Below are 12118 nucleotides of genomic sequence, written 5' to 3'. Positions count from 1 at the left end.
CACACAATCCACAACACAGTGAAAACAGCACCCATGCAAAACATATTTCACACACTATGCACAATAAAAAAATCACATTCCATGTAGAAATCACATAAAATCATACCCAACGAGCATATGGCAAAACACACAACACACACACAGAAAACACACACCTAACAGATTAAACACAAGTAACATCACATGCAGACAAAATAAGCAGACAACCCACCACACATGATACACCACACTTAGAAAAGCATACAGAGAAGAAAACACAAATGAGAGCACCAAACATAACACACAATGACAACTGCAGACACGTCATACACTACACATGACCAAGAGAGGTACAAACAAAACACACAAGATACACAACCATGAGCACAAAAGTCAAACCAATAGATGCAACTCATATGATATACAAAGACCCTCACAACACACCCAACAGAAAAATTCATATTTCACACGTAACACTCCAAAGAGAACAAACACAGAACAACATCCAAGAGGAACAGCAAAGTATGTTAACTACACACTTCTCATACAAATTGCACACAACACAAGGAAAACATGCAAAACTCAGAGATAAAGGAAATCACAAGCACACAATAATGCGCACCACACACCACACAGCACAAAACAGAATACACACACAATCGCAAAACACACATCATATACTTCCATATTCATTCTACATCAAAAACCCACTGCACCCAAAACAAAGAACCCATCAGGACAACTTAGAACATACACATACCACAAACACAGAAACAAACACATAACACAGAACCAGGAATACGCACAACACAGCACAACACACAAAACAACACAACTCACACAAAAGGAAATATCACAACATTTTACACACAACACACAGAATGACACACAGAAAATCCTGACTGGGCCACCATGAAAACAAAAAACAGAACACACACAACCTCACACCAACAACTCTTCACACTAATCAACACACACCACACACATCATAGAACAAAACTGCACATAATACACATCAACCACTTTTCAGAGACTACACTCAGAACACAAAGTGAGGATCACTGAACATGTACAACTATAGAGTCAACACACTTCACATTGCACACATAACCCAGAAAAACACAACCACGCACATTCAACACATTTCTCATTACACACATAAATCAAAAACCCAGCAGAGACAAACTCTCAAATACAACCAGACAAAAATCACATCACACACACAAAACTCACACAGCACATTCAAAACCACATGCAAGCACACACAAACAAGGAAATTATATGGGCAACACACATATCCCACACTATGGTAGAGACACACAACCACGTGAAGAAACATATGTCCATATACAGGCATTACAATTCAGAACGTGCAACACTCAGGCACAGAACACACTAAATATATCAGTCACAAGTCACACAGTATGCACAAGAAATATTACACAATCATGCAACATACCCACACCCCATATGTACAGTGTATGCAATATAAAACAAGCACAGCAAACATGTACAACACACCAAACACACAGAACACAAAACTCACACACCATACACAAAACACACAACACACACAACACAGAGCACATTATTTAACAACGCAAAAAACCCGACACAGCAGAGCTTAGAACACAAAACCAACATGCACAACACAGACAACACGCAACAAACACAAAGCACAACCATGGGAAAACAAACCCATTTCTAAACACATAAAATAGAGAAAAAACAATACAAAACAATAACTTCATACACAATGTGACAACACAGTGAAGACACACAGCATGACACAACAAACAGAAAATCAATAACATAAGCACAAAACCGAAACTGCACAACCACAGCGAAGAACATTCCAAATACACAAATTATCACACAGCAAGCACAGCATAACCAAAAAGAATACACCACACACACAACACAATATTGGGCATACACAGAAAGTGAACATCACAGCAGAGACACACAGACGATGCCTTACACAACATATCCCAAAACAGGAAATAATTCAAATCCACACACAACACACAGAGAATAGCACAGAACAACACAGATGCCACACAATTCACCAGAGACACAAACCACAACAAAATCCAAACACAAGCACCCAATGCACAGAAAACATGCAAAACGCACACAACAGATAAAAAATCACTCATCACACTATCCACAAAACAGTGAAAGCAGGACACATGCAACATACATTTCACTCAGTATGCACAATACCACAGCAGACACATATCACATAGAGCACACACAAACCTGACTCAGCCAGAACATGGAAAACATAAAACACACACAAGACAGGTTCAACACAACTACCCATGCAATAAAAGGGAAAATAAATAGAAAACCCATCACGCACCATACACCACACTCAGAAAAGAGTATGCAGAACACCAACACAGTGCAGAGAACAATACGTAACACACAATGAAAGAATGGACACATCACACACTACATGTGTCCACGAGGGCTAAACACAAAACAAGCATCATACAGAACTTTGAACACAAAATGCAATGCAATAGATGCAACAGATATGACACACAAAGATGCGCACCATACACCCAACACACATCCACATATTTCACATATAACACTCCAAAGAAAACACACAAAGAACAACATACTAAGCAAACAACAAAGTATGTTTACCACACACTTCCCATACAAAACTCTAACAACATTGGCAACTCACAAAACACAGAGAAAAAACAAAGAACCCAGAGGTAAAAGAAAACACAAGCACACAATCACACACCCCACGCACCACACAGTGCAAAACACAATCAGCTGAGAATCACACAACACCACAAATCACTTCTTGCCATATTCACACTACCAAACAACACACTACACCCACAGCAGACAACCCATCACACGCAACATAGAACATACACACAATGCACAAAAACCAACATATAAACCTCAACAGAGTAAACACAGACACAACACAACACTTCAAACGCAAAAGTAAACATCACATTAAACACAAAAATCATGCAGTGACACACAGCAAATCCTGACTGGACCACCATGACAACATAAAACAGAGAATGTACACAATCTTTCAGCAAACAGCTCTTCACACTAATCAAGACACACCACAAACTTCACACAACATAACTGCACATAATATCCATAAACCACTTTTCAGAGAGTACACTCAGAAGACACAGTGAGGATCACTAAACGAGCACAAATACAGAGTTAACACGCTTCACATTTCACACATAACTTGAAAAAGCACAACCACCCATATTCAACACATTTCTGATTACACATATAAATCATTACACAATAGAGACAAACTTTCAAACATAAACAGACAAAAATCATGACATGACACATGAACACAACTCTTACAGCACATACAAAAACACATGCAAAGCACACACACAAAAGGAAATGATATGGGCAACACACATATCTGGCACTGTGGTAGAGACACACAGCCATGTGAAGAAACATATGTTCACATACAGGCATTTTAATTCAGAACATGCAACACTCAGTCACAGAACACACAAAAATATCAGTCACAAGTCACACAGTATGCACAAGAAATATCACATAATCACACAACATACGCATACCCCGTATGCACAGCATATGCAATATCCAACAATCACAGCAAATATATACAACACACCAAACTCACAGAAAACAAAACTCACACACCATACACTAAACACACAACACACACAACACAGAGCACATTACTTAACAATGCAAAAAAGCAGACACAGAAGAGTTTAGAACACAAAACCAACATGCACAACACAGACAACACACAACACACACAAAACACAACCATTGGTAAACTACTCCACATTGTAATCACATGGAACAGAGAAAAAGACTACAAACCAATGACACCACACAAAATGAGAACACAGGAAAGACACAAAGCCTCACACAACAAACATAAAACTGAGGGCCATATGCACATGGCACACACTGCACACAACCAACACAACACAATAACAACCAAGCTCACTCAAAACACACAAATTCTCACACAGCAAACACGCCATAACCTTACACAATACACACCACACACCTAACACAGTATTGGGGAAACAGAAAGCAAATATGACCACAAACACACATATATACCCAATACCTTCACAACATGTCCCCAAACAGCAAATTGATCAAATCCACACACAAAACACACCACGAAGAATTCAGAGTAACACGGATGCAGCACATTTCACAAAGGAGACACTAAATACAACCAAATCCATACACAAGCACACAATACACAGTACCACATGCAAAGCACAAATGAGATAGAAAATCACAGTTTGCACACAATCCACAACACAATGAAAACAGCACACATGCAAAACATATTTCACACACTATGCACAAGAAAAAATCACACACATTCCATATAGAACTCACATAAAGTCATACCCAGTGAGTACATGGCAAAACACACAACACACACACACCTAACAGATTCAACACAAGTAACATCACGTGCAGACAAAATAAGCAGACAACCCACCACACGTGATACACCAAACTCAGAAAAGCATACAGAGAACAAGAGAAATGAGAGCACCACACATAACACACAATGCCAACTGCAGACACATCATACACTACATGTGACCGAGAGGCACAAACAAAACGCACAAGATTCACAACCATGAGCCCAAAAGCCAACCCAATAGATGCAACTGCTATGACATATAACGACCCTCACAACACACCCAACGGAAAAACTCATATTTCACATGTAACACTCCAAAGAGAACAAGCACAGAACGACATCCAAAACGAACAGCAAAGTATGTTAACTACACACTTCTCATACAAATCTCCCACAACACAGGGAAAACATGCAAAATCCAGAGATAAAGGAAATCATAAGCACACAATAATGCACACCATACACCACACAGCACAAAACAGAATACACACACAATCCCAAAACACACATCATATACTGCCATATTCACTCTGCACTGAAAACCCACTGCACCCACAACAAAGAACCCATCAGGACAACTTAGAACATACATGTACCACAAACACAGAAACAAACACATAACGCAGAACCAGAAATACCCACAACACAACACAACACACAAAACACAACACGTCACACACAAAAGGAAACGTCAGAACATATTACACACAACACACACACACACAATGACACACAAAAAATCCTGACGGGCCACCATGAAAACAAAAAACAGAGAACACACACAACCTCACACCACAACATTTCACACTAATCAACACACACCACACACATCATAGCACAAAACTGTACATAATACACATCAACCACTTTTCAGAGACTACACTCAGAACACAAAGTGAGGATCACTGAACATGTACAACTATAGAGTCAACACACTTCACATGGCACACATAACCCAGAAAAACAGAACCACCCACATTCAACACATTTCTCATTACACACATAAATCAAAAACCCAGCAGAGACAAACTCTCAATACAACAAGACAATATTCACATCACACACACAAAACTCACAAGGCACATTCAAAACCACATGCAAAGCACACACAAGCAAGGAAATGACACAGGCTACCCACATATCCCACAGTATGGAAAATACACACAACTGTTTGAAGAAACATATATTTACATCCAGGCAGATGAGTTCAAAATGTAGAACACTCTGGCACAAAACACACAAAAAATATCAGCCACAAGTCACACAGTATGCATAACAAATATCACAAAATCATGCAACACATGCACACCACATATGCACAACATATGCAGTATAAAACAAGCAGAGCAAATGTGTACAACACACCAAACACACAGAACACAAAACTCACACACCGTACAGAAAACACACAACACACACAACACAAAACACCTTATTTAACCATGCAAAAAAACAGACATGGCAGAGCTTAGAACAAAAAACCAATATGCACAACACAGACAATACACACAAAGCACAACCATGGGTAAACAACCCCATTTCTAAACACATGTAATAGAGAAAAAACAATAGAAAACTATAAGAGCACACACAATGTGACAACACAGTGAAGACACACAGCATCACACAACTAACAGAGACTCAATAACATAAGCACACAACAGAAACTGCACAACCACAGCAAACAACATCCCAAAAACACAAGTTATCACACAACAAACAGCATAACCAAAAAGAATACACCACAAACACAACACAATATTGGACATACCCAGAAAGCAAACATCACAGCAGACATACAGAACCATCTCCTACACAACACATCCCAAAACAGCAAACCATTCAAATCCACACACACACAATGCACAGAGTATAGCACACAACAACACAGATGCCACACAATTCACAAGAGACACAAAGTACAACCAAATCCAAACACAAGCACCCAACGCACAGGAAACACGCAAACACACACAACAGATAAAAAATCACTCATCACACTATCCACAGAAGTGTGAAAGCAGGACACATGCAACATACATTTCACTCATTATGCATAATACCACAACAGACACATATCACATACAGCACACACAAAGTCTGACTAAGCCAGCACATGGAAAACATAAAACACACACAAAACAGTTTCAACACAACTACACATGCATAAAAGGCAAAATAAACAGAAAACCCACCACACACCATACACCACACTCAGAAAAGAGTATGCAGAACACCAACACAATGGAGAGCACAGTACATAACACACAATGCAAAGAATGGGCACATCACACACTACATGTGACCAAGAGGGCCACACACAAAACACACATCATATAGAACCTCAAACACAAAATGCAACCCAATAGTTGCAACAGATATGACATATAAAGACCCACGCCATACACACAACACACAACCACTTATTTCACACATAATACTCCAAAGAAAACACACAAAGAACAACATACAAAGCAAACAACAAGGTATGTTAATCACACACTTTCCATACAAAACTCTCACAACACTGGCAACACACAAAACAGAAAAAACACAGAACCCAGAGGTAAAAGAAAACATAAGCACACAATCACACAAACCACTCACCACACAGCACAAAACACAATCCACTGAGAATCACACAACACCACAAATAACTTCTTGCCATATTCACACTACCAAACTACACACTACTCCCACAGCAGAGAACGCATCACATGCAACATAGAACATACACACAATGCACAAACAAATCCAACACATAAACCTCAACAGTGAAAACACACAAACAACACAAAACTTCAAACACAAAAGCAAACATCACATTTAACACAAAAATCATGCAGTGACACACAGCAAATCCTGTCTGGACCACCATGACAACATAAAACAGAGAATGCACACAACCTTCCAGCAAACAACTCTTCACACTAATTAAGACACACCACACACTTCACAGCACATAACTGCACATAATATCCAGAAGCCACTTTTCACAGAGTACACTCAGAACACACAGTGAGGATCACCAAACAAGCACAACCACAGAGACAACACACTTCACATTACACACATAACCTGAAAAAGCACAACCACCCATATTCAACACATTTCTGATTACACATATAAATCATTACCCAACAGAGACAAACTCTCAAACATAAAAATAAAAAATCACCACATAAACAAAACTCTCACAGCACACACAAAACCACATGCAAAGCACACACAAAAAAGGAAATGATATGGGCAACACACATATCACACAGTATGGTAGAGACATACAACCATGTGAAGAAACATATGTCCACATAAAGGCATTTCAATTCAGAACCTGCAACACTCAGGCACAGAACACACAAAAATATCAGTCTCAAGTCACACAGTATGCACAAGAAATATCACAATTCATGCAACATATGCATAGTCCTTATGCACAGCATATGCAATATCAATCACAGCAAATAAGTACAAAACACCAAACACAGAGAACACAAAACTCACACACCATACACAAAACACACATCACACACAACACAGAACATGTTATTTTACAATGCAAAAAAACAAACACAGCAGAGCTTAGAACACAAAAACAACATGCAAAATACAGACAATACACAAAACACAACCATGGGTAAACTACTCCATTTCTAAACACATGGAACAGAGAAAAAGACTGCAAACCAATAACACCACAAACAACATGACAACACAGGGAAGACACACAGCATCACACAACAAACATAAAACTGAGGGCCATATGCACACGGTACACACTGCACACAACCAACACAACACAATGACAACCAAGCTCACTCAAAACACACACATTCTCACACAGCAAACACACCATAACAATACACAATACACACCACACACCTAACACAGTATTGGGAAAACAGAAAGCAAACATCACCACAAAGACACATATATACACAATACCTTCACATGTCCCCAAACAGCAAATTGATCAAATCCACACACAAAACACACCACGAATAATGCAGAGTAACACAGATGCTGCACATTTCACAAAAGAGACACTAAATATAACCAAATCTGTACACAAGCACAGAATACACAGTACCACATGCAAAGCACACATGAGATGGAAAATCACTCAGTTCATACACAATTCACAGCACAATGAAAACAGCACACATGCAAAACATATTTCACACACTATGCACAATGAAAAATCAGACATATTCCACATAGAACTCACATAAAATCATACCCAGTGATCACATGGCAAAACACACAACACACACACAGAAAACACAAGTAACATTATGCACAGACAAAATAAGCAGACAACCCACCACACACAATACATCACAGTCAGAAAAGCATACAGAGAACAGCAACACAAATGAGAACACCACAAATAACACACAATGCAAACTGCAGACACATCACACACTACATGTGACCAAGAGAGGCATAAACAAAACACACAAGATATGCAACCATGAGCACAAAAGCCAATCCAATAGACGCAACACATATGACATACAGAGACCCACACAACACACCCAACAAACAAGCACATATTTCACCCATAACACTCCAAAGAGAACAAACACAGAACAACATAAAAAACGAATAGCAAAGTATGTTAAACACACTTCTCATACAAACCTCACACAACACACAGAAAATACACAAAACACAGAGATAAAGGAAAACACAAGCACACAATAATGCACATCACACACCACACAGGGCAAAAAAGAATACACACATAATCACACAACAGACATCACATACTGCCATATTCACCCTACACAAAAAACACACTGCACCCACAGTAAAGAACCCATCAGACACAACATAGAACATACACAGACCAGAAACGCAAAAACAAACATATAACGCAGAACACATAAAACACAGAAAACAACACAACATGCAAAACACAACACATCATACACAATAGGAAATGTCACAATTACCACACAAAACTCACAATGAACAAAACAAATCCTGACTGGGACAACAAGAAAAAAAAACAGAGAACACACACAACCTCACACCAACAACACTTCACACTAATCAACACACACCACACACATCGTAGCACATAAATGCACATAATATGCATGAACCACTTCTCCCAGAGTACACCCAGAACACACAGTGAGGATCACTAAACAAGCACAACCACAGAGTCCACAAACTTCACTTTACACACACAGCCCAGAAGAGCACAACCATCCACATTCACATTTCTCATTACACACATAAATCACAAGCCCGACAGAGACAAACTCTCAAACAAAACCAGACAAAAATCTCATCACAGAAAGAAAACTCTCACAGCACATTTAAAACCACATGCAAAGCACACACAAACAAGGAAATGACATGGGCAACTCACATATCCCACACTATGGAAAGGACATACAACCACGTGATGAAACACATATAAACATATAGGCAGTTCAATTCAGAACGTGCAACACTCAGGCAAGAAACACAAAAATATCAGTCACAGGTGACAGAGTATGCACAAGAAATATCACACAATCATGTGACACACACATAACACATAGGCAGAGTGTATGGAGTGTAAACACACACAGCAAATATGTACAATACACTAAAAACCCAGAACACAAACCTCAAACACCACACACAAAAAACACAACACACACAACACAGAACACGTTATATGACAACACATAAGAAGCAGACACAAAAGAGCTAAGAACAAAAACCCATAATGCACAACACAGACAACACAGAAAACACAACCATGGGTAAACAACACCATTTATAAACACATGGAACAGAGAAAAAAGAATACAAACAATAAGAGCGCACACAATGTGACAAAATGTTGAAGACACACAGCATCACACACAAAAAAACAGAAAACTCCATAACATAAGCACACAGCACACAATCAAAACAGCACAACCACAGCAAAGAACATTATAAATACACAAATTATCACACAACAAACACAGCATAAACAAAAAGAATACAACACACACATAACACAGTTTTGTGCATACACAGAAAGCAAACATCACAGCAAAGACACACAGAATCAACTCCTACACAACATATCCCAAAACAGGAAATCATTCAAAACCACACACGCACACACACAACACACAGAGTATACCACACAATAACACAGATGGTGCATATTTCACAAGAGACACAAAATACAATGAAATCCAAACACAAGCACCCAATGCACAGTACCACATGCAAAACACACACAACAGATCGAAAATCACTCGAGTCACACTATCCACTAAACAATGAAAGCAGGACACATGCAACATACATTTCACTCACTATGCACAATACAACAACAGACACATATCACATAGAGCACACACAAAGACCGACTCAGCCAGAGCATGGAAAACAAAGAACACATGCAAAACACGTTCAACACAACTACCCATGCACAAAAGGCAAAATAAATAGAAAACCCACCACACAGCATACACCACACTCAGAAAAGAATATGCAGAACACCAACACAATGGAGAGCAGAGTACATAACACACAATGCAAAGAATGGGCACATCACACACTACATGTGACCAAGAGGGCCACACACAAAACACACATCATACAGAACATCGAATGCAAAATGCAACACTATGGATACAACATATACGACATACAATGACCCATGCCATACACCCAACACACAACCACATACTTCACACATAAAACTCCAAAGAGAACACATACAGAACACCGTAAAAAAAACAAAGAAAAAGTATATTAACCACACACTTCTCATACAAAACTCTCACAACACAGGCAATACACAAAAGAGAGAAAATACACAAAACCCATTGGTAAAAGAAAACACAAGCACACAATCACACAAACCACACAAAACACAGCTCACAAACAATACACAACCACACAACACCACAAAACACTTGCTGCCATATTCACACTACACAAACAACACACAACACCCACAACACAGAGCCCGTCAGATGCAACATAGAACATACACACACCACACAAACAGAAACCAACACATAAACCTCAACAGAGAAAACACTGAAACAACACAACACTTCAAACACAAAAGCAAACACCACATTGAACACAAGAAACGTGCAGTGACACACAACAAATCCTGACTGGACCAAAATGACAGCAAAAAACAGAGAATGCCCTCAACTTTTCAGCAAACAACTGTTCACACAAATCAAGACACACCACATAATTCACAGCACAAAACTGCACATAATACCCATAAGCCACTTTTCACCAAGTACACTCAGAACACACAGTGAGGATCACTAAACAAGCACAACCACAGAGTAAACACTCTTCACATTACACCCATAACCTGAAAAAGCACAACCACCCATATTCAACACATTTCTCATTACACACATAAATCATTACACAACAGAGACTAACTCTCAAATACAACCAGACATAAATCACATCACATATGCAAAACTCACACAACACATACAATACCACACATAAAGCACACACAAGCAAGGAAATGACACAGGCAATATGCAATTCCCACATTACGGCAAAGACACACAACCACATGTAGAAACACATATCCACACACAGGCAGTACAACGCAGAATGTACAATACTCATGCACAGCACACACAAAAATATGGTTCACAGGTCACACAGTATTCACAAATATCAAACACCACATATACCGCACACATA

The sequence above is a fragment of the Manis javanica genome, unplaced genomic scaffold (assembly GCF_040802235.1).
Source record: "Manis javanica isolate MJ-LG unplaced genomic scaffold, MJ_LKY HiC_scaffold_24, whole genome shotgun sequence".
In the NCBI taxonomy this organism is placed as follows: domain Eukaryota; kingdom Metazoa; phylum Chordata; class Mammalia; order Pholidota; family Manidae; genus Manis; species Manis javanica.
This window is presented reverse-complemented; position numbering follows the sequence as displayed.